The sequence below is a fragment of the Canis aureus genome, chromosome 4 (assembly GCF_053574225.1).
Source record: "Canis aureus isolate CA01 chromosome 4, VMU_Caureus_v.1.0, whole genome shotgun sequence".
Taxonomy (NCBI): domain Eukaryota; kingdom Metazoa; phylum Chordata; class Mammalia; order Carnivora; family Canidae; genus Canis; species Canis aureus.
Genome location: NC_135614.1, coordinates 78452603 through 78480389, shown reverse-complemented (window position 1 = coordinate 78480389; position 27787 = coordinate 78452603). Strand labels below are relative to the sequence as shown.

Below are 27787 nucleotides of genomic sequence, written 5' to 3'. Positions count from 1 at the left end.
AATAAGACATACAAATGGTTAGCAGACACATGAAAAAATGCTCAACACCACTGGGGCATCAGGGAAATGCAAATGAAAACTACAACGAGATACCACCTCATACTCGTCAGAATGGCTAAAATTAACAACTCAGGAAACAATAGATGTTGGCAAGGATGTGGAGAAAGGAGAATCCTCTTGCACTGTTGGTAAGGATACAAACTGGTGCAGCCATTATGGGAAACGGTATGGAAGTTCCTCAAAAAGTAAAAATAGAACCACTCTATGAAGCAGCAATTGCACTACGAGGTATTTATCCAAAGGATATAAAAATAGTGCTTCAAAGGGACACCTGCACCCCAATGTTTATAGCAGCAATGTTCATAATAGCCAAACTATGGAAAGAGCCCAGATGTCCATCGACAGATGAATGGATAAAGAAGATGCACGTGTACACACACACACACACACACACACACACACACACACGACTAATACTGAGCCATCAAAAATAATGAAATCTTGCCATTTGAAATGATGTGGATGGAACTAAAGAGTTTATGCTAAGCGAAATAAGTCAGTCAGAGAAAGAGAAATACCATATGATTTCAATGATATATGGAATTTAAAAACAAAACAGATGAACACGGGGGAAGGGAAGGAAAATACAAGATAAAACAGGAGGAAAACCATTAGAGATTCTCATTTACAGAAAACAAACTAAGAGTTGCTAGTGGGGAGGTGGGTGGGGGATGCCCTTAAGGAGAGCACTTGATGTAATGAGCATTGGGCATTATATGCAACTTATGAATCACTAAACTCTACCCCCTGAAGCTAATAATACAGTATATGTTAATAAACTGAATTTAATAAAAAATAAAAAATAATAGACACTTTACAAGCCTGATCAAGAAAAAAATATTTTTCACAAATTAAAAATAAAATGAGTAACGTGAATGGTTTTAAGCCAATAATTGTGGAAAAGACCCTGTCAAAAATAACTTAGCCACAACTTTAAGAAGAATTGAAACTGTCAAAATTTTAACATGTATCTTTCAAAATATAAAATAAACTTCTTTATTCTCTGAATTCAATGTTCCAGCATGAGCATTCTTTACAAGTCTGATTTTCTCATGTTGTTTATGAGTGAGCCAAGTGTTGAGAAGGCTAGAAGATACTTTCACAAAATAGTTTTATTAGTTTTGATTCTACATTGCCCCTGTCTAACAGAAAAAACTATTTTTCCTTTTATAAAAGGCTCAGGAGGAGGTGGAAAATAAGACTTTAAAAGGTCGGTACCATAACTTTTCTGTCACCTCCCAATTTGAAAGGAAACAACTCTTAAGTGATATTAAATGGATGGAATGAATGAATAAATAAATAAATCGTAGGTAATAAAAATGTATAATAATCAAACCCTTACAATGACTATTTTTGAATCTCAGATACAATTTGAGTAATTCTGAATAAATGTTTCCTGACTACTTGCAGGGCATATCCTATTCCCCAAAGGAACAGTATAGATATACCGAATAAGTGATGATATGCAAGATATGTGTGCAATTTAAAAAAATATCTCCTTGGGATAGCAGAGAAACTTTGCAGAGGTGCTATCCTACTGAAGTCTAACAAAGTGGAGACAGGAGAGCAGAAAGCTGAGGGATGAGCATGAGCACGTAGCAAAGAGTTTATTGTGCCATGTGGAGGCAGTCATCTTCTTGGCAGCTGAGGAAGGGTGATGATGGGGGTGACATGCAGAGATGAGGTAGACCTAACATCTAAGAAAGTAACAGTGGGAGTGTGGGACAAGTGAGCAGAAGTGATAGGGTGTCCAATAACCAAAGCTGTGGGGAGGAATTGAGCAAATAAGTAAGTAAATCGAGGGTAATGGAAACCAGGTTCTTCCATGCCAGAGAAGGATTTACAAATATGGCATGTTCACATACTGGAAAAAATCCAGAGATACTGAATTTAAAGCTTCAGTATGAACTTCAGTTAAGGTTATTAATTCATAAATAAACATAGATAGGGAAATATAGATACGTATATCTGTATACATTTATTTCCTAAAACTCTCCTTGCTGAGATAAGCACAAATGTTTCTAAATGCCTTTTTTTTATTGAAATAATCTACTGCTTATGAAAAAAATGGCTGATTTCATGGCTGAGTTAGGAAAAATACAAGATGAGCCTGCACAATTTGTGCAAAGTAAGTGCCCAAAAAATGATGGCAGTATATCAAAAGGATGCAGAGAGCTCATGTGTTAAAAATAATTTCAGCATCAAAATTAATAATGATAGGAACAAAAATGCAATTCATTGGTTAAAACAAGAATCCATGAGTCCATACTGATACAAAGTCTTTAAAGAAGTTTCAAGGGAAGGGAAAGTATCTCCTTATAGAAGAAAGACAACTGATAGCTACAAAGGAAATGATGGAGATACAAATTTACAATTAGACAAGGAGCATAGTGCTGGTTGATTGACACAGGAATCATCAATGGATGTTTAGGCTGGTAGTTGAACTTTATGACAAGCAGAATATTTATTGGCTCTTCGAATAAAATCGTTAGTAGTTACCGATTGGAAAATGTCTTTACAGTGGAATTTTTTTCATACACGAAAATGACCATATGAGGAAGTCACCACCACCATTTGCAGGAGAAGTCCACAGTGTGTACCTCCTGGTGTGATGCACTGGTGTCAAACAAAGCATCAGTTCTGTGGGTTCCCGTAAACAATACATGGCTTAAATTTGATCATGAGGAAAACATCGAATAAATCATCAAATAAATCCCCTTTATACTAGAAAAGAAACTGTCAAGTTCCTCAAAGAAGAGGCACGGAAACTGTTCCATATGAAGAACACTGGAATGGCATGACAAATGCTACACACGACCCTGGATTGAACCCAGGACCAGAAAGGAAAAAGAAACATTGTCCACATGGATGTAAATAGGAACAGATAGATAAGGACTCCTGGGTGGCTTAGAGGTTGAGCGTCTGTCTTTGGCTCAGGTCGTGATCCTGGGGTCCTGGGATCGAGTCCCACATCAGGCTCCCTACAGGGAGGCTGTTTCTCTTTCTGCCTGTGTCTCTGCCTCTCTCTGGGTCTCTCATCAATAAAATCTTAAAAAAGAAACAGAAAAGTGGATGAGGTATGTGAATTGAATGGTAGTGTTGTATCAACCCTGATCATCTGATTTAAAGATAGTGTGACTACCTGTCCTAATATGTCCAAGACTATACAGATTTTACCATAGAAAGTGTAATATTATGGGAAACTTCTCCCCAGACACAAAAGATCTGAAGTCTACTTGTTTTTGAGGACAAGTGTAGGAGGTCGGGGACGGGGGCGAGAATTACGAAACCCATGCTACAGGCCAAAATATGGAGGAAGAAACACTCTTTCTGTGTCCCAGGTACAACATAGAGTATCCCTCTCCCATAATGCTGGTGCTGTTTTTATACTTTGCCACTAATAATGAGAAGGATTTGTGAGTCTTGAGTCTGGAGTACCCATTGCTGTTTCACTCTGAATGATGTGACAAGTGTGCAATGTATGTGAGTTGTAATCATGATGTCAACAGTTCATCATTAACGTTCCCTGTGGAATAACTGTTATGCTTTGTATCCAGAGGGCTTTAGTTTAGTTTTTAAGATTGCATTAGGGTTATTTTTCTAAGGGTTTTCTAAGAGTTTCCTAAGGGTTTTCTATTTCCTTATTGGAAATAAGGAAAATGAGAACGATCACAGAATTTGTGCCAGCATGACAAAAATAACACTGAGAAAGAAGACTCACCTACTGTGTTATGTTAAGATGGACACATGCAAATGGAGTAGGGAGGTGAATGAGAAAAGGAGAGACCACTCTACAATATGTAGAAAATAATTTGGGACTAGATGTAGTAGAGAAAGAACTGTGAAAGCAAATATGAAGAGTGAATCTAATGAGTATGGAATGAGGCATGTCTGTTTTTCTAAATCAATCTAAAGTTTTCATCTCCCAAAAGAACATGATTGCTTAACTGGAAAAAGTAGTACTGAATTAATTTGGGCGTACCACAGGAACACATTATTGTATTGTTTCTTTAATTGATCCGTGGAACTCAGTAAATTTACATCTCCTGTACCAGAAGCTGCAACTAAACTGACCTGAGGGTGAACAAAAGGAGAGATTTTGATGACAGATGCATTAGCCACTTACAGTGAAGAGCTGATTCTGTAAGATCATGACAAGATCAGACTTTCTATCAAGTGATGCATCAAATCATAGCAATCGCAAACAACACAAAGCTCCTGAGCTCTTAAATATTTTGATTTTTAAATGTGGAGTTTCAACTAATAGCCTTGGATTCTGCAAGGATTTCAAGAAAACATCAGAAAACATAAACCAAATAATTGTTAGTATCAAACCCAAATAAAAATTAGGTTTTGTTCATGTACTTGTGTATTCAGGAGACAGTGCAAATGTAAATTTTGGCAAATTCTATTCAGCCTATAACCCTCTTAACAAAGAAAATGGTATTGCCGACTAAATGTTTTGCATACCCTGGACATAATGCGACTAAGACGTATGTGATTTTCCTGCCTGTGTTGCTGAAGATTTTACAATTTAGGGGGTCATTTTCAGTTTCCTCAAAACATGTGAAATCATTTAATGAGAATTTTGACCTTACAGAAACTGAAGGAGATAGTTTCCTCAAACATATGCCTATAAGATGGTCATCACTATTGCCAGAAATATTTTTTGACGTTAAAAAGTTGACCTGATGAGCCATGATAGTTTCAAAATGTTGAACAGTAAGAATGTCTTTCTCTAATTCAATTTTTTCATTGAAGTGTAAGTGATATATAACATTACGTTAATTTTACGTGAACATCATGATGCAATATTTGTGTACCCTGCAAAATGATCACCACAGGGAGTATCATTACTATCTATCACCATACATAGTTACAATTTTTTCTCATGATGAGAATTTTTAAAATTTACTCTCTTGGCAACATTCAAATAACAACTGCCCTCACTTAATTTGGAAATATATTGTGGATGAGAATTATATTAGTTGTTCAGTCTTATGTGTAGGTTATGACAAAACTATATAGCGAAAAAGATTCAATTTCTGGAAATAAGATTGCTTCAGGACAAAGTCAAAACAGTGCAGCCAACTTAAAGAATTTCTCAATTTCTTTACTAAAAATATAACATTTGAAATCCAGCTTCAATTTCACAAGTGCAAATTACTACTGTGCTTTAAAACAATTTTTTTCCTGAGAAAGAAAGGTTTACCTTATGTGCTTCAGACTGTAGAAATGGATAGTCTATATATGATGGATTTACGGATGCGAAAGATGTGAGAGAAAAACAGCTGGTCTACCAGAACAAGCTTGAGATGTGTAGATTGGACATTTTTTGGAGAGCTAATTCCTACAAGTCTAAAAATAGGCTGTCATTAATAGTGAAATTTTAAGTATTACTCCTACCTCAGGTCATATACAAAAAAAATTATCACAAGATCTTTCAAAGACCTAAATATAAAACTGAGAGAAAACATAATAGCGTATATTCATGATCTTGAATTTGGCAGTGGACCCAGATAAGACACCAAAAGCACAATAAACAAATGAAAAACAGATAAATTTGACTTCATAGCATCTAAAATCCTGTGCATCAAAAGATATTATCAAGAAAATAAAACCTTACAGAGTGGAATATTTGCAAATTATATACCTATGATAAAATCTAGTATCCAGAATATATGTCTTTTGTTCAACAAATTTGACATGTAACATTGTGTAAGTTTAAGGTGTATAGGGTGTTGCTTTGATATATTTATATATTGTCATATGATTGCTAATGTAGCAATATGTATCACATTGTACAACTGTAGTACAAAAATATTGTCTGTGTTTGTTTTATAGTGCATTATATCTCTATGGTTTATTTACTACTTGTTACAAGTTTGTGCTTTTAAACACCATAACTTTTATATCCCCTGGTAACCACCACTTTACCATTTTTAAAGGTTCAATGTTTTTAGGTTGCACACATAAATGATTATCATACAGATTTTAGCTTTCTCTGTCCGACTTACTTTGCTTAGCATAATGAGTTAAGGTCCATCCATGTTGTTGTAAAGGGAAGATATCCTCCCTTCTTGTAGCTGAATAATATCCCTTTGCATATATGTACTACATCCTTTTTTAATCCATTCATCCATTGATGGGCATCTGAGTTATTTTCATATTTTGACTGTTGTGAAATAATGCTGTGATAAACATGGGAGTACAGATATCTCCTCAAAAATCTGTTTTCATTTCCTTTGGATATATACCCAGAAGTGGAATTGCTGGATCATATGGTAAATCTCTTTTTACGTTTTTGAGGAACCACCACATTGTTTCCCATAAAGTTGGACCAATTTACATTCCCACCAACAATGTTAGTTTCTATTTCACCGCATCCCTTCCAATAACTGTCGTCTCTTATCTTCTCAATAATAGCCATATAAATAAGTCTATAACTGAACAACAAAAAGACAAATGATCTGATTTATAAATGTGTAAAGGATTTAAATAGGCATTTTTGCAAAGAAGATTACAAAAATGTCCCAATAGTACATGAAAAGATGTACTACCATAGTCATTAGGAAGGTGTAAATCAAAACCACAATGAGATACCAACTTCACACCCACTATAGCTGTAGTATTTGTAGTAGTAGTAGTAATATTAATAATAATAATAATAATACTGAAAATAACAAGTGGTGGCAAAAATGTGGATATTGTATATTCTGATAGAAATGTAAAATGTTTCAGCAATTGTGAAAAACAGTTTAGTGGCTCCTCAAAACTTAAACATGGATTACCCTATGATCTAACAATTATACTTCTAGATACACATGGAAAAAATATAAATAGGTATTCAAACAAAAAGATATACATAAATATATATAGCAGTAATATTCACAACAGACCAAAAGTGGAAATTATACATATACATTAACATGTGAATGAATAAAATTTGATGCATATTTACAATGGAATGTTATTAAATCATTAAAAAATGAATGAAGTACAGATACCTACTACAATATAGGTAAGCCCTGAAACATTTTGTTAAGTAAAAGAAATTAGGCAGGAATGTCACATATTATATAACTTTATTTATATAATATAACCCTGCATATGTAAATCCATAGGGACAAAAAAGCAGATTAGGGATTGTGAGGGTCTGTGAGAAGAAGAAATAGTGAAGGACTACTTCATGGGGCAGGCTTTCCTTTAGAGGTGTTGAAAATCTTTTGAAACCAGATGGAGATGATCGTTATACAGCATGATGAATATATTCTTTAAAATGGTTAACAAATGTTGCCCTTTTATGTTATGGGAAATTTATCTCAATTAAAGTTGTCCTTAAAGAAGCTTTTGCACAGCAAAGGATACAGTCAACAAAACTAAAAGACAACCTACAGAATGGGAGAAGATATTTGCAAATGACATATCAGATAAAGGGCTAGTATCCAAGATCTATAAAGAACTTATTAAACTCAACAGCAAAGAAACAGACAATCCAATCATGAAATGGGCAAAAGACATGAACAGAAATCTCACAGAGGAAGACATAGACATGGCCAACACGCACATGAGAAACTGCTCTGCATCACTTGCCATCAGGGAAATACAAATCAAAACCACAATGAGATACCACCTCACACCAGTGAGAATGGGGCAAATTAACAAGGCAGGAAACCACAAATGTTGGAGAGGATGCAGAGAAAGGGGAACCCTCTTACACTGTTGGTGGGAATGTGAACTGGTGCAGCCACTCTGGAAAACTGTGTGGAGGTTCCTCAAAGAGTTAAAAATAGACCTGCCCTACGACCCAGCAATTGCACTGTTGGGGATTTACCCCAAAGATACAGATGCAATGAAACGCCGGGACACCTGCATCCCGATGTTTCTAGCAGCAATGTCCACAATAGCCAAACTGTGGAAGGAGCCTCGGTGTCCATCGAAAGATGAATAGAATTCCCCTGGCTATTCGGGGTCTTTTCTGATTCCACACAAATCTTAAAATAATTTGTTCTAACTCTCTGAAGAAAGTCCATGGTATTTTGATAGGGATTGCATTAAACATGTATATTGCCCTGGGTAACATTGACATTTTCACAATATTAATTCTGCCAATCCATGAGCATGGAATATTTTTCCATCTCTTTGTGTCTTCCTCAATTTCTTTCAGAAGTGTTCTATAGTTTTGAGGGTATAGATCCTTTACATCTTTGGTGAGGTTTATTCCTAGGTATCTTATGCTTTTGGGTGCAATTGTAAATGGGATTGACTCCTTAATTTCTCTTTCTTCAGTCTCATTGTTAGTGTATAGAAATGCCACTGACTTCTGGGCATTGATTTTGTATCCTGCCACGGGTTTATGTATACAATGGAATATTACTCAGCTATTAGAAATGACAAATACCCACCATTTGCTTCAACGTGGATGGAACTGGAGGGTATTATGCTGAGTGAAGTAAGTCAGTCGGAGAAGGACAAACATTATATGTTCTCATTCATTTGGGGAATATAAATAATTGTGAAAGGGAAAATAAGGGAAGGGAGAAGAAATGTGTGGGAAATATCAGAAAGGGAGACAGAACGTAAAGACTGCTAACTCTGGGAAACGAACTAGGGGTGGTAGAAGGGGAGGAGGGCGGGGGGTGGGAGTGAATGGGTGACGGGCACTGGGTGTTATTCTGTATGTTAGTAAATTGAACACCAATAAAAAAAAAATAAAATAAAATAAAAAAATTAAAAAAAAAAAGAATCCTCTAATGGGAGAGCACATTATGGAGGGCAATGTCTTATTTCTTCTTGATATTAAAATTTTATTTATTAAAAAAAAAAAAGAAAGATGAATAGATAAAGAAGATGTGGTTTATGTATACAATGGAATGTTACTCGGCCGTTAGAAACGACAAATACCCACCATTTGCTTCAACGTGGATGGAACTGGAGGGGATTATGCTGAGTGAAGTAAGTCAGTCGGAGAAGGACAAACAGTGTATGTTCTCATTCATTCGGGGAATATAAATAATAGTGAAAGGGAATAGAAGGGAAGGGAGAAGAAATAGTGGGAAACATCAGAAAGGGAGACAGAACATAAAGACTCCTAACTCTGGGAAACGAACTAGGGGTGGTGGAAGGGGAGTAGGGTGGGGGGTGGGGGTGAGTGGGTGACGGGCACTGAGGGGGACATTTGACGGGATGAGCACTGGGTGTTATTCTGTATGTTGGTAAATTGAACACCAATTAAAATTATTTTATTTAAAAAAATAACGTCTTACAAAAAATCTTAGTATTTCATCCTAAAAAGCTTTTGTTGAGAGTATATTTAGCCTGATGTCATCACATTCAATTGGCATCAGGAATGCATGTAATACACACTTGACAAAAGCAGACCTGCAAGTCAAAGTGAATGTTATGTTTGATGGTATTGTTTTACCACTACATAAAAAAAAAAAGGATAATCTATGTCTTAAAGGCTGTGAAGGTTATAGGCAGTTCAGAAGTTTAATATTTAAAAAAGAGAGTCAAAATATCCTACTGTATCATGCAGGGAAATATATCATTGTTACGGTTTAGAATAGATAATACCTACTTAATTAGATTTATTGTTTTAACATTCTCCTTTTAAAAATACTTAAATTCATTTAAGGATATGCAATAACATAGTCTATAAAATAAAATTATCAAACAAATAATTTTTTAAAGTAATTTACATAAATTTCCACTTCATAAGACAGAAACATTATAACATATATTCTTACATATATTATTTTAACTAGTAATATTAATTAGTACTAGTTGATGCTATTAGTCGTAAACAAGAGCATTGATTTAAGAGAAAAATAAAGACAGAATATGCTTTTTCGAAAAAACACTTATTTCCTTCTCCGATTGACTTATTTCACTCAGTATAATACCCTCCAGTTCCATCCACGTTGAAGCAAATGGTGGGTATTTGTCATTTCTTATGGCTGAGGAATATTCCATTGTATACATAGACCACATCTTCTTTATCCACTCATCTTTTGATGGACACCGAGGCTCCTTCCACAGCTTGGCTATTGTGGACATTATATGGTCTCATTCATTTGGGGAATATAAATAATAGTGAAAGGGAATAGAGGGGAAGGGAGAAGAAATGGGTAGGACATATCAGAAAGGGAGACAGAACATGGAAGACTCCTAACTCTGGGAAACGAACTAGGGGTGGTGGAAGGGTAGGAGGGTGGGGGGTGGGGGTGACTGGGTGGCGGGCACCGAGGGGGGCACTTGACAGGATGAGCACTGGGTGTTATTCTGTATGTTAGCAAACTGAACACCAATAAAAAAATAAATTTATTACATAAAAAATAAAATGTGGCTGCCCCCCAAAAATCCACTTATTTCCACATATTTATGTTAAAATAATACATATATGTATATTATAGATTATTATATATATACATGTACATAAGTATAATATTAGTGTTGTATGTCTGTGTCTTCAGTTGACCTTCTAAAAAGTTGGCTATCATATTCAGAGGGTTACAGAGAAATAGTGAAAAAATATCTTTAGTGTAGGGAAAATTCACATGAGTATTTAGAGTAAAGATGTATTATGTGTGTAGCTTGTTTTCAAATGGTTGAGACACTAATGATAATGGGTAGGCACAGATAAAGATATAGACGTATGTTCATGTATAAGTCTAGAGTAGATATAGATCTAGTTATAAATATAGGTATCAACCCATCTGATCGAACATTTTATTGTGTGTAAATTATGCCTCAATGAAAAAAAACAAATTTACGAAATCACCCTGAAGTCACTTTGCTTGTTAGACATCATATACTCACAAAATTATTTTAATTCTATGTTCTTTGTATTCTTGTATAAGCAAGCATACATCTAAAGCTCTTTGAATTATACTCATTAGAAATAAATTATCTTACCATGTCTCTCAACGTTTGGTTAAACAAAACAAAACAAAACAAAACAAAACAAAACAAAAAAAACAAAAACGATACCATTAGCTACTCTAGTGCCAAACAGAGTCACAGTATCCTCAGGTTTAGCATCCCTACTGGACCCGCACAATGCTGCTGTGAGGGCAGGTGGCAAAAAGCAGCTCTGGAACTGCATGTGGGGAAGAGTTCAAGGAACCGAAGGATTCGTGGAAGACCACCAGAGCTGGTTGGCTTCTCCAGCGTGTGCCACTAAGCTCACTTCTGAGCTACCATTTATTCTCCACAAACCAGCAGAATCAGAATTTCTGACCCTGCCCAGCTTCAAATAGTTACTTTTCTAACTCCATGAATAAGAAACACAAATACGATTATTTGACTCAGTGAGAGATGTTAAAGTTAAAACCCAAGTAACAGGGCAATGTTTTCTTTATGATTTACATCGCCATATTCTGACACAATCACAAAAGGACCAAGTGTGTGAAGGAAGAAACTACAGATGTTTGGATGTTCACATTGGCTTATTATCAAGATGCTGAGCCTGACTGCTTTGAAGTGAAAAGCAAACGGAAAATCTCTGGAGGATGAGTCTTCCCTTGAGATTTCTCAAATGTACTTGGTTCTGGCAGGGACACTCAGCCTTCCAGAGCATCCTTTTACAATGAAAACAATTGCCCACATTTTGAAGTGAATATTCTGAATCATTTTTCCTAAATTTTAATCTTTGAAAGAGCTCAACATCTTTTAAATGTCCTTTAATAAAACTTGTCATGTTCTTAATTTCTCCCGAAAATGTTATAGTTAGAATGACAGCTATAGATTAAGATATGCATAGATACATGATTTTCTTAGAGGAAATATGTACTTATTTCAAAACATTTTTGTTGCCCTTACTTTTATTTATATATTCATGGAAAATATATAACTTTAAAAAGATGTAATTGGCATGGTTCAAATTAGCTCTCATTTTCATTAGAACATAATTCAACCAACAGACAAATCTATTTTGAGTACTTAGTCAACTTTGTAAAACTGATTTGATTGACTTGTAATGTAATTCCACTTGAATTTGTTCATAGGAATGGGGAAAGATAAATGTAAAACTACTCTGATATTCGTGTTAGATATTTTATTAACAAATTGATATCTATCTTCATTCAAATATGGCTCATGACTCAACAGGATCTCCAAGTAGGTGCAAAATCCCCTCCAGTGCTAGGAGTATAAAGAAGCCGAGGAGATATAGAAAGGATTTACCCAAAGGGGCTTTATATATACATATTTTATCAATTATGTCCCATAGAAGAATAATTCTATAAGACATCAATAGCAATTCAGAAAACAAAATCATTTTGTGGTCAAACACCGAGTATAGCATCCTAGATTCTCTTTCTAGAAATTCCCAGTACCTATCTGCATTTTAAAGTTCTAAGAAGTCCCTAAGTGAAATAAACTAATAATAAAAATGACCTGAGTCAGCTTTTTAAGTTTATCTGACTTTGTTCTGTCTGCCAGCCCTACCTTCACTTACTGCCTGGAATTTCCTATATTCCAAACCCAGTTTTGTTCTCATCTATCTTGAACATCTTAATGGTCCTGGGTTGCCCAGACTTTTTTCCTAGACTCTCATAATCTATGGACTGTAAGCTCTATGATGTTTACTTAAAAAAGTATGACAATAATTTAATTACTAGAATAAATCATCATTGATTTCCTCCAGCCTTTAAAATGATTCTTAGTCCATTCCTTACTCAATCTTCCTCTGGTGAAAAACTAATGGGGCTGCCTTAAAATTTCATTAACTCCTAATACCAAATAATAACTAGTTGAGGGGAGAGGAGACATTTTTTCTCCCTTAGATTGAGAGAGAGAGAGAGAGATGTATAAATATATAATTGGGGGGAGTGGGGGAAAGGAAGAAGGAGAAAGAATCTTAAGTAGGCTCCATCTCACGACCCTGAGATCATGACCTGAGTCCAAATCGAGTTCCACGCTAACCTGGCTGAGCCACTCAGGGGCCCTGGAAAGGAGATTCTTAAAATCTGAGAACTCCTTTGGAGTGAAGATACATTCTAGCATTGACATCACTCAGGTTCAGTCTGATTGATGCTTCTTCTAGCAATGTCTTACCTTGAATTTAACTTTCCCTTTCCCTACTTGTTTTCATGTAAAATGTAAGTACATTAATGGAAGTGTTTCGAGCAGGACAAAGTCCAGTTATATCTCCTTTGCATTCCTCTGCCTGCCTATTGGCAACAAGCACCTCCATAGGCTTTAATCACCCACCATGTCAGTTTTGTTCCTTTTTTGTTTCTGTTTCTTGCCATAGTGTGCATGTTGAGTGATGAGGTCAGTATTAAAAAAGATATGAACCCCAGTATTTCAAGGATAGAGTATAATAGGAAAGTTGGAGTAAGGTTCCCTGTGCTTGTCTCCCAGGAACCAGCAACATGTTTTCTCATTTAATACTCAATAGCTCTATGAAGTAGGTATTATGATATCTATGTTGAAGATGAGAGCTTAAGCTCAAGTATATTTTCTTTTACAAAAAAGGAAGACTAATGATTATGCTCTCTAAATTTCCCTCAAAATAGCCACAGGCTACATAGCAGCTTGGTGGACTACAATATTTAGATATTTAAGTAATAGATACTAATAAAATAGTTATTTAGAGATAGTCTATGGCTATCTCTATTTGGCTAGTTCATTGTATAATTTTGATCATTCCTCTTGTCCTTTGATATTCTATTTACATCAGGTTTCAAATCTGAAAAGCATCTTACTCATGATTTCCATAAGACTTACTTACTCCTCATTCAGGACTGATCAATAATTTTGGTAAGGACTACCTAGACTTTGATAGAGGAAATTCTGGTAATTTCCTCTCACCATTCTATTTATTTAAGTAGAGTACTACCACTCAAAAAAGGAAGCAAAATAATCCCAGACATTCATGTTCTGTGCACAGTGATGAATGATCTGGCGCCAAGCAGTGCTGGGTGTGAGATGAGTTATTTTCAGACGGTTCATACCAGTCACCCAACTGACTTGATCGATACCATTCAATATGATACAGTACAATTCCAGCTGGAAACACACAAACAAATAAATGGTTGTTGAAATCAAAGCCTGCCAAATTCTTGCCAACCAGTTAATTGTATTTAAATGCTCAACGCTTAAACACTCACACAGATTTACAGGCTTACAGAATTAAATGTAAGCTCTCTAGTTCTAAATTCATTGATCAAGGAAGGCACTGAAGAAAGCAAATTACCACTAACCCCATCAATAAAGTCAAGTTCCAGACACCCTATGCTATATGTCAAAATGATATCAAAATTAATAGTAATGAGAGCAATTTAACAAATGTTCTGCTGTGGTCTTTAAAGAATTATTTCAATAAAGCTCCAACTACTTTTAATGGATTAGAATTGGTGCATTCCTTTGCTAAAATTTTAGCAATCTTCTCTTCCATTTAGAAAAATAAGTAATTTAAAACTAATTGTGGACTGCATTATGAGCAAAAGAAGTAAACAAAAATTGTCCATTTGTCTGAAAGTTTTTTTTTTTTTGAAAAGACCAATGAAAGGAATCTGTTGATTGATTCTCCATATAGACTACAGATAGGATACGTCTCTTTTCTGAAAAATGAAGAATGCAAACGAATGGAAGCTGGTTTTACAAAGGAAGGGAATAGGTGTTCCGATATCTTATAAATTTCTTATTTTGAGCACGCATAACCAGGTTTTATGCTATGTGAAACTTATTCACACTTTTGTAACACATCAATAAGAGCTATTAATTATTGAGAGGCAAATTACCTGAGATGTTTACAGCCACTGAAAAAACTTTTTAAACAACATAAAGGAATGCCCATGAGGGAGCTCTTGCTAACCCCATTTTACAGATTATGGAAATTAGATTTTAAATGCTTAGTGAATTGCCCACAATAATAGTGCTGAATAATGACTGGCCCAAGGATAATCCACTATAACCACTGTGTGGAACCACTGCACTCTACTGCCTTTCTGATTCTCCTAATTACGAAGCATAAATCATCTGCATGACTGGCAGCACTGTTTCTCATGCTGCTGTGTAGTGTAGACTCAGTGTTCTAAAGAAACAGTGTGAGTACAGCTGTATGAGAGGCAAGATGCTTTAGAAACACCCAGCCACCTGGAAAGCCATAACAAATATGACTTGGTAATCAGCTCTTTCCCAGAGCTGTGATGTCTCACATGTCAAAAGTGGTAAGCACTTCCCAGAGCTCTGACAAAATTACACCCAAATGAAATTTCTTCCTCACCAGGGAAACTCCAGAACAATGAGTTACACTGGTACAGCATTTACAAGCCACAATCCTGAATGCATAGGGATTTTTTTTTCCTCTGTAAATAATCGTCAATAAACAAATCCATAGACTTGCCTAAGGGAAGTGATGTAAATGCAAGCCTTGCAGCAAATGCTATGGTCACAATAGTAATTATAGGAAAAAATCGACTTGATACTTTGACCCAAGAAATCAGACACCAGACTAACTTTAATCTTGGGATGAAACCTTGGTGCAGGTTTATGTGTCTGTGCAGAAATGACTTTCCTTAGCTCTCTTTTGAACCCCTCTGCCACAGTGTTGAGTAGAGACTTCTCCAGGGAGTGGAGAAATGACTTCTAAGCTCCCCCTCCCCCTAGTATGTCGCTTCTCTGCACGGCTTTTTGGACACGCACCAAAGTATTGCAGATGCCAGCTGTGCCCAAGGCTGCAGGATGCTGATCAGCAATTCTTTCCTCCACTAAAGAATAAACCTGAATTGAGCAGAGTCTTGAGGAGGGAAAGAGGAAAAATGTCCCTACTCCGTCAGGATTTTAGCTCTGGTCATAGGCTTCAACAGCAAAAGCATGGGAAAACCAAGCTAAATTATAGTGGAATATATGTAGTTTTCACCCTGTGCTTAATTTAGTCATCAGGCTCAGCAAATGATACACATCTTACAGTGTAGATATCTGGCACTATGTGGCATAAGAACTATGGTTCATTTAACTACATTTGATCATGTAATTCATTTTCTTAAAATACGTTTCTATACATTGAAATCCAGCTTCCTCAGCATGTAATTCCAGGTCCTTTACGACCCGAAATATTTTCATCATACTAACAGGTTTGTTTTTTTTTTTTCTAGTTTCTCTGAATCGAATGTTCTTCTCCCACACTATCCTCTGCTTCTCAAATCACATAGATCACTTTTTATTTCCTCTTTAAAACTGCACATCACCACCTCCTCCACTCCCTCTCCATTTATTTCTTATTGAAGTATAAGTGACATACAATATTATATTAGACTCAGATATATAACATAATGATTCCACATTTGTATACATTGTGAAGTCATCGCCACAATAAGTCTAGTTACCATCTGTCACCCTACAAAGTTACAAAAAATATATTTTTCTTGTGATGGGAACTTTTAGGATTTACTTTCTTGCATCTTTAAAATTGCAATGCAATGTTATTCACTATAATCACCATGCTATACATTACATCCCCATGACTTATTTATTTTATAACCAGAAGTTTGTACTTCTTGATCCCTTCCACCAATTTTGCCTACTCCCCAACTGCCCTCCTTTCTGGTAACCCCCACTCTGTTCTCTATATCTATGAGCTTTGTTCATTTGTTTCAGATTTCAGATTTCACATGTAAGACAAACCAAACAGCACCTGTCATTCTCTCTCTGACTTATTTATCATACTACCTTCAAGGTGTATCCATGATATCTCAAATCTCAAGATAATTCATTCATATATATATATATATATATATATATATATATACACACACACACATATATATGGCACATTTTCTTTATCCATTCTTCCATCTGTGGACACTTGGGTTGTTTCCATGTCTTGGCTACTGTAAATAATGCTACAATGAACGTTGGGGTGCATATATCTTTTCAAATTAGCGTTTGCACTTTCTCTGGTAAATACCTAGTACTGGAATGCTGAGTCACATGGCAGTTCAACTTTTAATTTTTTGAGGAAGCTCCATACTGTTTTCCACAATGGCTGCACCAGTTTACATTCCCACCAAAAGTGCACAAGGATCCACTTTTCTCTCCATCCTCACCAACACTTGTTATTAATTTACAACAAAGGGGGCAAGTGTATACAATGGGGGGAAGACTAGTCCCTTTAATAAATGGAGTTGAGAAAGTGAACAGCTACTGCAAAAGAATTAAACTTGACGACAATCTTATACTATACACACACACACACACAAAAATAATGTAACATAGATTAAAGACTTGAATGTAAGGCCAGAAACAAAGAACTCCTAGAAGAAAACATAGGTGATAAGCTCCTTGACATCGGTTTTCACAATGTTTTTTGTTTGTTTGTTTGTTTGTTTTGAATCAACTCTAAGGCAATGGCAAAAAAGCAAAAATAAATATATCAACTATAAAGCTTTTGCACAGTGAAGGAAACCATCAACAAAATAAAAAGGCAAACTACTGAATGGGAGAAGATATATGCAAATCATATATATATGATAGGAGGTTAATATCCAAAATATGAAAAGAACTCATGGAACTCAATTACAACAGCAACCATAAAAATCAGATTAAAAAATGGAAGAGGAGGGGAGCCTGGGTGGCTCAGTTGGTTAAGCCTAGGACTCTTGGTTTCAGCTCCAGTCTCAGGGTCTTGAAATCCAGCCCTGCGTCAAGCCTCCTGTCAAGCCCTACCTCAGACTGCTCTCAGCAGGGAGTCTGCTTCTTTCCCTCTCCCACTTGCATTCTCTCTCTCTCTTTCTCTCTCTCTCTTTGAAATAAATAAGTAAATATTTTTAAAAAAATGGATAGAAGTTCTGAACAGACATGTTTCCAAAGAAGACACAAAGATGGCCATGAGACACATGAAAAGACGCTCAACATCATGCACATCAGGGAAATGTAAATCAAAACTACAATGAGACACCACCTCACAACTGTCAGAATGGCTAAAATGGGACACCTCAGTGTCTCAGTGGATGAGCGTCTGCCTTTGGCTCAGGTTGTGATCCCAGGGTCCCGGGATGGAGTCCTACATCAGGTTCCCCTTGAGGAGCCTGCTTCTCCCTCTGCCTATGTGTCTGCCTCTCTCTCTCTGTGTCTCTCATGAATAAATAAATAAAATCTTTATTTAAAAAATGGCTAAAATCACTCCCTCTCCATTTTAAAATTAATGGTTCTCTTAGCCTTTTTTGTGGTCCCATAGAAGTGTGCCCCTCTCTTTAATACAGCACCTACCTGGTTCTGTTATTCTTGATTCCATTGTTCTATCAGAGCCTTCTTCAATCCTGTGTCCTACTGTTTGCCAAGGGAAACAATGAGTAAATATGCCTTTTAAGATTATAGCCATTTTTTTTAAGATTTTATTTATTTCCTGAGAGACACAGAGTGAGAGGCAGAGACTCAGGCAGAGGGAGGAGCAGGCTCGCTGTTGGAAGCCAGATATGAGACTCAGTCCTCTGACCCTGGGATCACACCCTGGGCCGAAGGCAGATGCTCAACCACTGAGCTACTCAGGCATCCCAAGATTATATATCTGTTATATTTTATAATACATGAAGCATAACAGGGCCTGATAAACATTTTTGGAATAAATGAATGAATCACTGATATTTACTAACCAGGTACTTTGCAAGTTGAAGTAACATATTTCTTTTATGCCATAATTACTAGAATACAAATTGGAAAATAAATACATGTATTTGGTTTATGATCAGTCCTTTCACTTCAACCTCTTGATCCCACCCAAGTGAGATGACTTCACCGATTCCTAGGAAGTAAGTAGGATGCCTTTAAGTTAAGTGAACTTTTCCTCTTCCTGGAATTCTAGAGGCTTGAGATTGGAGAGGGAATGAGACTTCTCTTCCTTGCTAAAATGACGCATCCCACAGCAATGAGAAATAAATATTCAAATATAAACGAGAAAGAAAGATATCGAGTATAATTAACTATAAAATTACTAGGCAAGAAGTAAAGAATAAATTTCAAGGGCATATAAATTTTGAAAATGTCTTCTCAAAATATTTGCAAGATGTGTATATAAAAACATAGGTAAATAAATCCTTCTACAAAATATCACATTTGGCTTAGTGATGTTATCAAGACACCTAGATTTCTTTCTCAATTAAAGGGGTGTATAGGGTGAGATGCCTGGGTGGCTCAGTTCATTAAGCATCTGCTTTTGGTTCAGGTCATGATCTTGGGTCCTAGGATCAAGCTCCAAGTCGAGCTCCAGCTCAGCAGAGTCTGCTTCTCCCTCTCCCACTGTCCCTCGTCACACACACTTGTGCTCTCTCTCACTTTCTTCTCTCAAATATATGAATAAAATATTTTTTTAAAAAATGAATGGTATAGGGAAAGCTGGAGGAGACAAATAAATCACTGTTGACAAAATATTATGATTTTTACTGACTCATGGGGTGTCTATTGTATTATGTTCTGTGCATGGGGTAGTCTTACAAGAAAACAAACTCAGAGTGTATTCGCACTATAGGTAAATGTCTTTTTTATCTTTCCTAATGATTTTGTATTCCTATTTTCTGTCATTCTTTAGGTTTGTTTTATTTTAAAGATTCATATTGTACCTCTAAAAATTACTAAGTTGTGTAATTTGAAATAATATCAAAGTACTAGTAGATTATAAATAACAAGTATGCCTAACAAAAATAACAAGTATGCCTAGAACTTTGTAGTTGAGAAATATCTGATTTATATTATTTGCATTAATAACTTCAATAATAATTTGAAGGATTTTTAAAGAAGATATGAATGAGACATCTTCATAATAAATTTTTTTCACAAGTTCCCAAAAGTAATGGGTATCATAGTATAAAAACTCATATTAATTTACCACTACCATATCAAAGGTTGCATCCAGATTCCCACAGTTTGTAACAAAAATTAACTGTGGAAGCCACCGACTAATCAAGATAGTTTTATTTAATGTGCAAATAGCTAAAAATTCCGTTTTATTTTAATGGTGTTTGGATTCACCTAAAGGTTAGATCTCTTTATCACTATTTCTCAATTATTTAGGAAATAAGGAGGAAACATTTGTCATGATTTATACAAACTACAGAAATTTGGCAGAATATGAAAATCATAGAATAATTCAAGGCATTTATTAAAATTTATTCATAACACTAAGTTGGTTACATTAGGAAATGGATAATTTAACTCTTGTATAAATTATGCAGTTGAGTATAAAATTGCAATGTTTCTAAAGGAGAAACATAACTGAGACATAAAACTGATCACTCTCATTGTTCCCTATGCATTAAAAAATATGCCTACACGAAGACAGATTTATAATAGTTCATTTTACCTATGTGATTTCAGAATAAGTTCTTTAACTGAGAGATACCTGAATGGTAAGAACAAGGTAAACATACTTAAAGTTACTATTCAAAAAAAGAGATGCATTAAAGGCCCTCAGTGACAACTGGTCACTGGTGAAGAAAAATTCTGGTGGACTAAAATGGCCAAACTCTTTTCCTGGAATTGAAGTGGGCTCTTCACTTCAGTATTCTGGGAGTGCCCTCACTCTGCCTCAGTATTCTGGGAGTGTCCCATTTCCAGTATCTTCTATTGCTCTTTTAGGGTTTTGCTCTCTTAGAGGTCATTTCTTCTCCATTATCTCTAGTGGCCAAAAATGAAACGGACGTTAGAGAGTTGACTCCCCTTAGAGGCTGCTCATTTCATGGCCTGTACGTTTTCTGCTTGTTCATGAATGGAAATTTGAGGGTTACTTTCGAGACTGAAAAAAAAAAAAAAAAAAACAGTTTTTTCAGCCCAGAATTGTGATTTCTTCAGTAACATAATTACCTCAGAATATATTAGGCATTTGGTATATTTGCTTACAGCTGATTCCATATGCCAATAATCACATCCAAACTTCTTTTCTGAGTGTGGTGATTATATTAACTCTATCTTATTTACTGGCTTCCTTTCTTGGCCTTAATATCTGCTTCTTGGGGGACGCCTGGGTGGCTCAGCAGTTAAGCGTCTGCCTTTGGCTCAGGGCGTGATCCCGGAGTTCGGGATCGAGTCCCACATTAGGTTCCCTGCATGGAGCCTGCTTCTCCCTCTGCCTGTGTCTCTGCTTCCCTCTCTCTGTCTCTCATGAATAAATAAATAAAATCTTTTTAAAAATCTAGTTTTGGGGACAAAGAGGTAGTCATAGATTTTTTTTAGTCTTATGAAGCCCCAAATTTCTAGATCTTTTCATATCCTTCTATCTCTGCCCACCCACCTGAAAATTCTTGCCCATGACAGAACATCTGTTCTATATAATACTTTGTTAAAAACAGTCAGGAGCAGATATGATCTACCAATGTTATTTTTCTATAGAACTATTTCCCTCAAAGCCATAGGCACTATAGAACATTTTCCTCCCAGGTTACTATTTATGACAATTTTAACAAATGTCTGGCCATAGACTCACAAGGTCCTAACCCGTAGCATCAGATTCTCTATACCTGTTACCTGACCATTAATCCAAAGCCACATATTTTAAGGATTTCTTATGATGCACTTATTCCCAGAATCAAATACTGTGTCAGGCAGGGTTCAGTAGAAGAACCATAAACTGTTGCTATGCATTTAAGCACAAACAATACAAGAGAAAGGCTCTTACAGAAGCCAATGAAATATATATATATATATATATATATATATATATATATATATATATATTAGGTGTATATATATATACACATACACATATATATATATACTCTAGCCTGAGCCTATTGGAAAGACTCCATGAACAAAGAAACAGCTCAGCAGGGTAGCTACTTTCTTTGAGACCAGCCCTGGGATGACCACTGGGTCCCCCACTGCCATGGCATCCTGGACAAGATGAGCTCAAGACCGGTCAACTGAAACCAAAACTCGGGGAATAGAGAGTCAAATCAAGAAGCCAATGCAATCCCTGCTATTTCTTGATACCCAGGAAGCCAAAAATGAATACTAGAAACTGCTTCAGGTAAATGACTACCTCCCTAGATGATGTGCAAGGGGCTATGGGAGGGTGGCCTTTTTCTAACTTGTACTTTTCAAATCGGCATGAAAGATTTCTTTAGCACAATTTAATCACAGCAAGAATACTAATTTCAAAGGAGCATGGAGAGCCAACTCAAAAAGATACTACCATGGCCGAAGTAAGGTAATAAAGGAGAGAGGCCAACCATGTGATAATGTCTGTGGTAGGCAGGATTCTAAAGATGCTCCCCAATGTGCCTATTCCTGAGTCTTTCCATTAGGTACTACTTGCTGAAATGGAATTTGGCAGATGTAATTAAGATTATGATCTTTAAAAGATTATTTATTGAATATATTGGACAAGTAACTCTATGTAAATTTAAGGTATACAACATGTTAATCTGGTGCATTTATATATTGTAATATGATTGCTCTTATAGTGATAATTAGCACCTCTATCATGTTACATAATTATCCTTTCTTTCCAGTGGTTGGAATAATTAAGTTCTAGTTTCTTCACAAGTTTGATGATTATAGTAAAATATTTTTGTCTATATTCATTATGCCGTACATTAGATCTCTAGGGCTTAGTTACTACTCAGTGCAAGCTTTTACCTTGAACAACATCTGTTCTATCCCTCCACTCCCTCCTAGTAACCACTGTTTTACACTCTGTTTTTATGACTTCAGCTGTTTTAGATTCTACCTATAAGTGATAGCATATAGTATTTATCTTTCTCTGTCTGACTTATCTCACTTAGCATAATGTGCTCAAGGTCTATTCATGTAGTCACAAATGAAAGGATATCCTCCTTTCTTATGACTGAATAAATTCCATTATGTGTATGTATGTAATGTGTGTGTCGATCTATATGTAGAGATATAGACATATACCACATTTTCTTTATCTACTCATGCACTGATATGGATCCAACCACTATAAAAAATAATATGGAGGCTCTTAAAAAATTAAAAATAGATCTACCATATGATCTAGCAATTCCACTTCTGGATATATACCCACCCCTCAAAAAAATGAAAACAAGATTTCAAAGATATATAGGCACTCTCGCATTTATTACAGCATTATTCACAATAGCCAAGATATGGAAACAAGATTATGGTCCTTAAAATATATTATCCTGAGTTATTCAGGTGAACACAATATAATCATATAAACCCTAAAAGGCAGAGAAAATTCTCTGGCTAAAGGGAGAAGAGATTCTGCAAAAGGGGAAGGGGAGGTTAAAAAAAAAAAAAAAAAGATTCAAAACATAAGGATTCAACCTGCTGGTGTGGTTTTAAGATGGAGGAATGAAGCAACCCACCAGGGAATGCAGGGGCCCCCCTAGAAGCTGAGAAAGGACCTCAGGCCATCAACCAGCAAGGAAATAAAGACCTTGGTCCTATGACAATCTCATGTACCTGAATTACATGAACAACTTTTATAAACTTGGAAATATCATTCTCAGAGCTTCCCAGAAAGGAATGCAACCCTGCTGACACGTTGATATTAGCCTTGGAAGACTTGAAGTAGAGAACCAGCTAAGTCATTCTGTGCCTAAACTTTTTAAAAGACAAAAAACAACAACAACAAAACACTTTATTGAGGCCTAACTGATATGTAGGAAGCTGTACATATTAAATGCATATGATTCGGTGATTTGGGGAAAAGTATGCACCCAACCATCACCACTGATGGTTATATTAAATTCTGTATATTAAATACAGTATATTGGGATCCCTGGGTGGCGCAGCGGTTTGGCGCCTGCCTTTGGCCCAGGGCGCGATCCTGGAGACCCGGGATCAAATCCCACGTCGGGCTCCCGATGCATGGAGCCTGCTTCTCCCTCTGCCTGTGTCTCTGCCTCTCTCTCCCTCACTGTGTGCCTATCATAAATAAAAAAAAAAAATAAAAAAAAATAAATACAGTATATTAAATTCTGACTACTGAATTAAACAATGATAAATTAGTGCTGTTTTAAGCTGATAAATCCATGTTACATGGATATGACAGCAATAGATAACTAATATAACAAAACATGCCATCAACACACTATACACACACGTAGTACAACAACATAAAGGTGGGGGGAGAGAATTCAGAGAACGAATAAATCAATTCTACCCAGAGTTCTCAAAAAAAAAAAAAAAAATATATATATATATATATATATATATATATATATATATATCCCTTGAAGGAGTTAGGGTAGTGGCCATGTACAGTTTTAAAAAGTGTAGAGGGGTAGAGAGGCAAGGACATTTTATGGGTGAGAAAAACGGCCTAAGTTAGATGTGATTCAAGAGACTAAGAATTGGACTCATTTTCTCATTTTTAAGGAGAAGGGGATGTCAGATAAGATGTTGGACAAAGTTGGGAGGAAATTTTGAGACCAGAGTGTGAAAAGTTTAAAATAAGTGCCTAGCAAATTTCAGGACAAAAGACATATATAACAAAAATCACCATTGAGCAAAATGAGACCTATGAGTCTATTCCTATAAAATAAAGTACTACCAAAGTTTTTATCAAGATGTTTCTGCCTTTAGGATGGTCCATCCAGTTTGCCCCGTGGTTTCTGAAGTGCATTTCCAACTATGGAAATCTCCAGACAAGTCTCCTAACTTCTCTATATACAGATTTACTGTTGACGTATGTCTATCTATGTATTATAGTTGCTTAGTATTATTTATGACCATCTCCATACAATAACATAAATGAACCAAAAGAAATCAAGGGAGAAAATTCACTATGCTGTGCATGCCTGCCAGAGATCAGGAGAGAAAAACCATGTTCACTTTCATTTGCATATTGACATTTCTAACATGTGAACGTTATTTTTCCCATAACAAATTGCTTATGTATTATATGTCTCCATCACTCAAGTTATTTCAGTTACCTATTAGACAGTAGCCAGATTTAATGTAAGCTTATCTGACTAATCTTTCTTCTTTTAAAATCCCCAGATAGTCCCACCCCACTTTCATCAACAAATAGTTTTTCGTTTCCCAATGAAGTATGTCAATATGAGTAGAACACACACACATTTGAAGTACATTCATTTTTGCTTGCCAGTGTAGAAAGCTGGTTCTGGATAAGCATCCTTAAACTGAGAAAAACAATCCCCAAAATAAACAAACACATGCAAAGCCTTTTAGCAGGTTGGTGGATTCCTGTGGAGCTGCCATCCTCAGATGATGCATCCAGCTCATTTCATGCCTCCAACTGGAACAGCATTAAACAAAAATGCAAGGAAATTAGGTCTCAATTTTGGTAAATGCTAGCAACAAATTCCGTATATTTCCTTCTTTCCTCTGTTGAATGGCAGCATTTTATGCTAACACAAAAACATCAAATTTCCCATTCAAAGTTAGATCTTCAAACACTGTATCTCAAACAATTGGCTTTCTATAACTTCAAATACATTCAAATTGGTAAAATTAGCTGCACACATGTAAATATGCATCCTTAGATTTTAAAGCCAACATTTGACCATTTTAATTATTTTAATTATCATTTTAATGTGGTCTGAATAAATCAACCTCATATTTGGATTATGTTTATAAGGTTTTTTTTTTAATTGAAACTTTTTTTAGAAGGAAATTTTCTATGATCACATTAAGTTTTAGAACATTGAAGGTACAGATAATAGACCTAAAAAATAGCCAACAACAATATTCATCCAAAATTTCAAAAGTTGTACATATTTTAGTTTGGGTAAATTTATAAAGGTATCATCAGAGATTTCTTTTCTTCTCTAGAAAATAGGCCTAGTATCTGAGACAGGATGGAAGGAACCCTCAAAGGTTTCATATAAAATATCAATTCCCCTTGCCTCTTTTAAGCTCTGAGATAAGAAAATTCGGACTAAATTTTCTAATCAATCTCTCTGTTCCCACTTGGAAACTTTCCTATCTTACCTAAAACCTTTAGCAATGATTTAAACACAGGAAAACAAAAACAAGACAAAAATAAAACAAGCAAAGAAAAAGTTTTATTTTTATTTGGCTTATGATACCATAGAGAGTTGGTTAGTTTTCTACTTCGTTTTCCCAATTCAAGGAGAATGTGCTGATATTTGAAGTTATCCTGTACAGATGACATAAATCACAGTATAAACACATATGGCTAGTTATTATCTGACAGTCCTCTCAGTTAGCTTCCTTACGGTACTTTTGTGAGAATTTCTATATACTGACCTATGTTTAAAATGTGCTTAAAGAGTAAGCCTTTTTTTTCCCTTCTAATATCTGGAGGTCAGTCAACTAGGATTTCCAAAGCAAATTAATATATTACTAGAGGGCCAAACCAATACCAAATCAATATATAAAGAAGCAAATCTATGAAACAGAAACCTAAAGCACACTGTCATATAGAAGTACTCCCATGGAAGACAGCAGAGTAGGAGAACCCTAAGGTCACCTCATCCCACGGATACAGCTGGGTAACACCCACATCAGGCAAATAACCCAGAAAATGACGTGAAGACCCACAAAATGGACTCTCACAGCTGAATGTATAGACAGAGCCACATCAAAGAGGGTAGGAAGGACAGAAACACAGTTGGAGCTAAATGGACTCAAAGTAGATATGAGAGAGAAGTAACGTGACACCACAGAAATACAAAGGATGATAAAAGAATATTTTTAAAATTATATACTAGCACACTGGACAAGCTAGAAGAAATAGGTAAATTCCTAGAAACATAAACTCCCAAAACTGAATAAGGAAGAAATAGAAAATTTGAATATACCAATTACCAGCAATGAAATTGATTCAGTAATCAAAACACTCCCAATGAACAAAAGTCCAGGAGTAGATGGCTTCACAGTGAATTCTGTCAAACATTTAAAGAAAAGCTAATACCTATTCTCAAGCTATTCCAAAGATAGAGGAGGAAAGAAAACTTTCAAACTCATTCTATGTATCAAACATTATCCTGATACCAAAACCTGATAAAGACATCACAAAGAAAGAAAACTACAGGACAATATCTCTGATGAATATAGATGAAAAAAATCCTCTACAAAACATCAGCGAACTGAATTCAACAACACATTAAAAAAATCATTCACCACAATCAAGTTATATTATTCCTGGGATCCAAGAGTGATTCAACATTTGCAAATCAATCAACATCATACATCACATTAAAAAGAGAAAGGATAAAAACCATATGATCATTTCAATAGATGTAGAAAAAGTATTTGATATCTATTCATAAAACCCTCAACAAATTAGGTTTACAAGGAACATACTGCAACATAATAAAGACCATATATAAAAACACACACTAACGTCATACTCAATGGGGAAAGTCTGAGAACTCTCCTTCTAAGGTCAGGAACAAGAGAAGGGTGTCTGTTCTTACCACTTTTATTCAACATGGTACTGGAAGTCCTGGCCACAGCAATCAGATAAGAAAAAGAAATAAAAGGCATCCAAATTGGTAAGGAACAAGTGAAACTTTCACTATTCACAGATTACATGATATTACATATAGAAAATCCAAAAGACTCCTTCAAAAAACTATCAGAACTGATGAATGAATCCAGTAAGACCATAGGATACAAAATCGATAAAGAGGAAACCTTCCCAGCAAAGGGAACAATCAACAAAAATAAAAGGTCACCTACTGAATGGGAGAAGATATTTACAAATGATATATCCAATAAAGGATTAGTATCTAAAATATATAATGAACTTAAACAATTCAACACCAACCCTGCCCCCCACATAATCCAATTAAAAAATAGGCAGAAG

General features: G+C 35.6%; 1 long non-coding RNA gene across 8 annotated transcripts in view; it reads right to left on the bottom strand.

The window, feature by feature from the left end:
- LOC144313047 (uncharacterized) overlaps positions 1–27787 on the bottom strand; it is a 554585-nt gene that overhangs the window by 36597 nt on the left and 490201 nt on the right. The window contains exon 7 of one of the 8 annotated variants that reach the window (XR_013378730.1): positions 24380–25249. The exons of the other annotated variants lie outside the window; for them this stretch is intronic. This is a non-coding gene — a long non-coding RNA (uncharacterized LOC144313047). Of the gene's footprint in view, positions 1–24379; positions 25250–27787 lie in introns of those variants that run through there. 8 annotated transcript variants of the gene reach the window in all.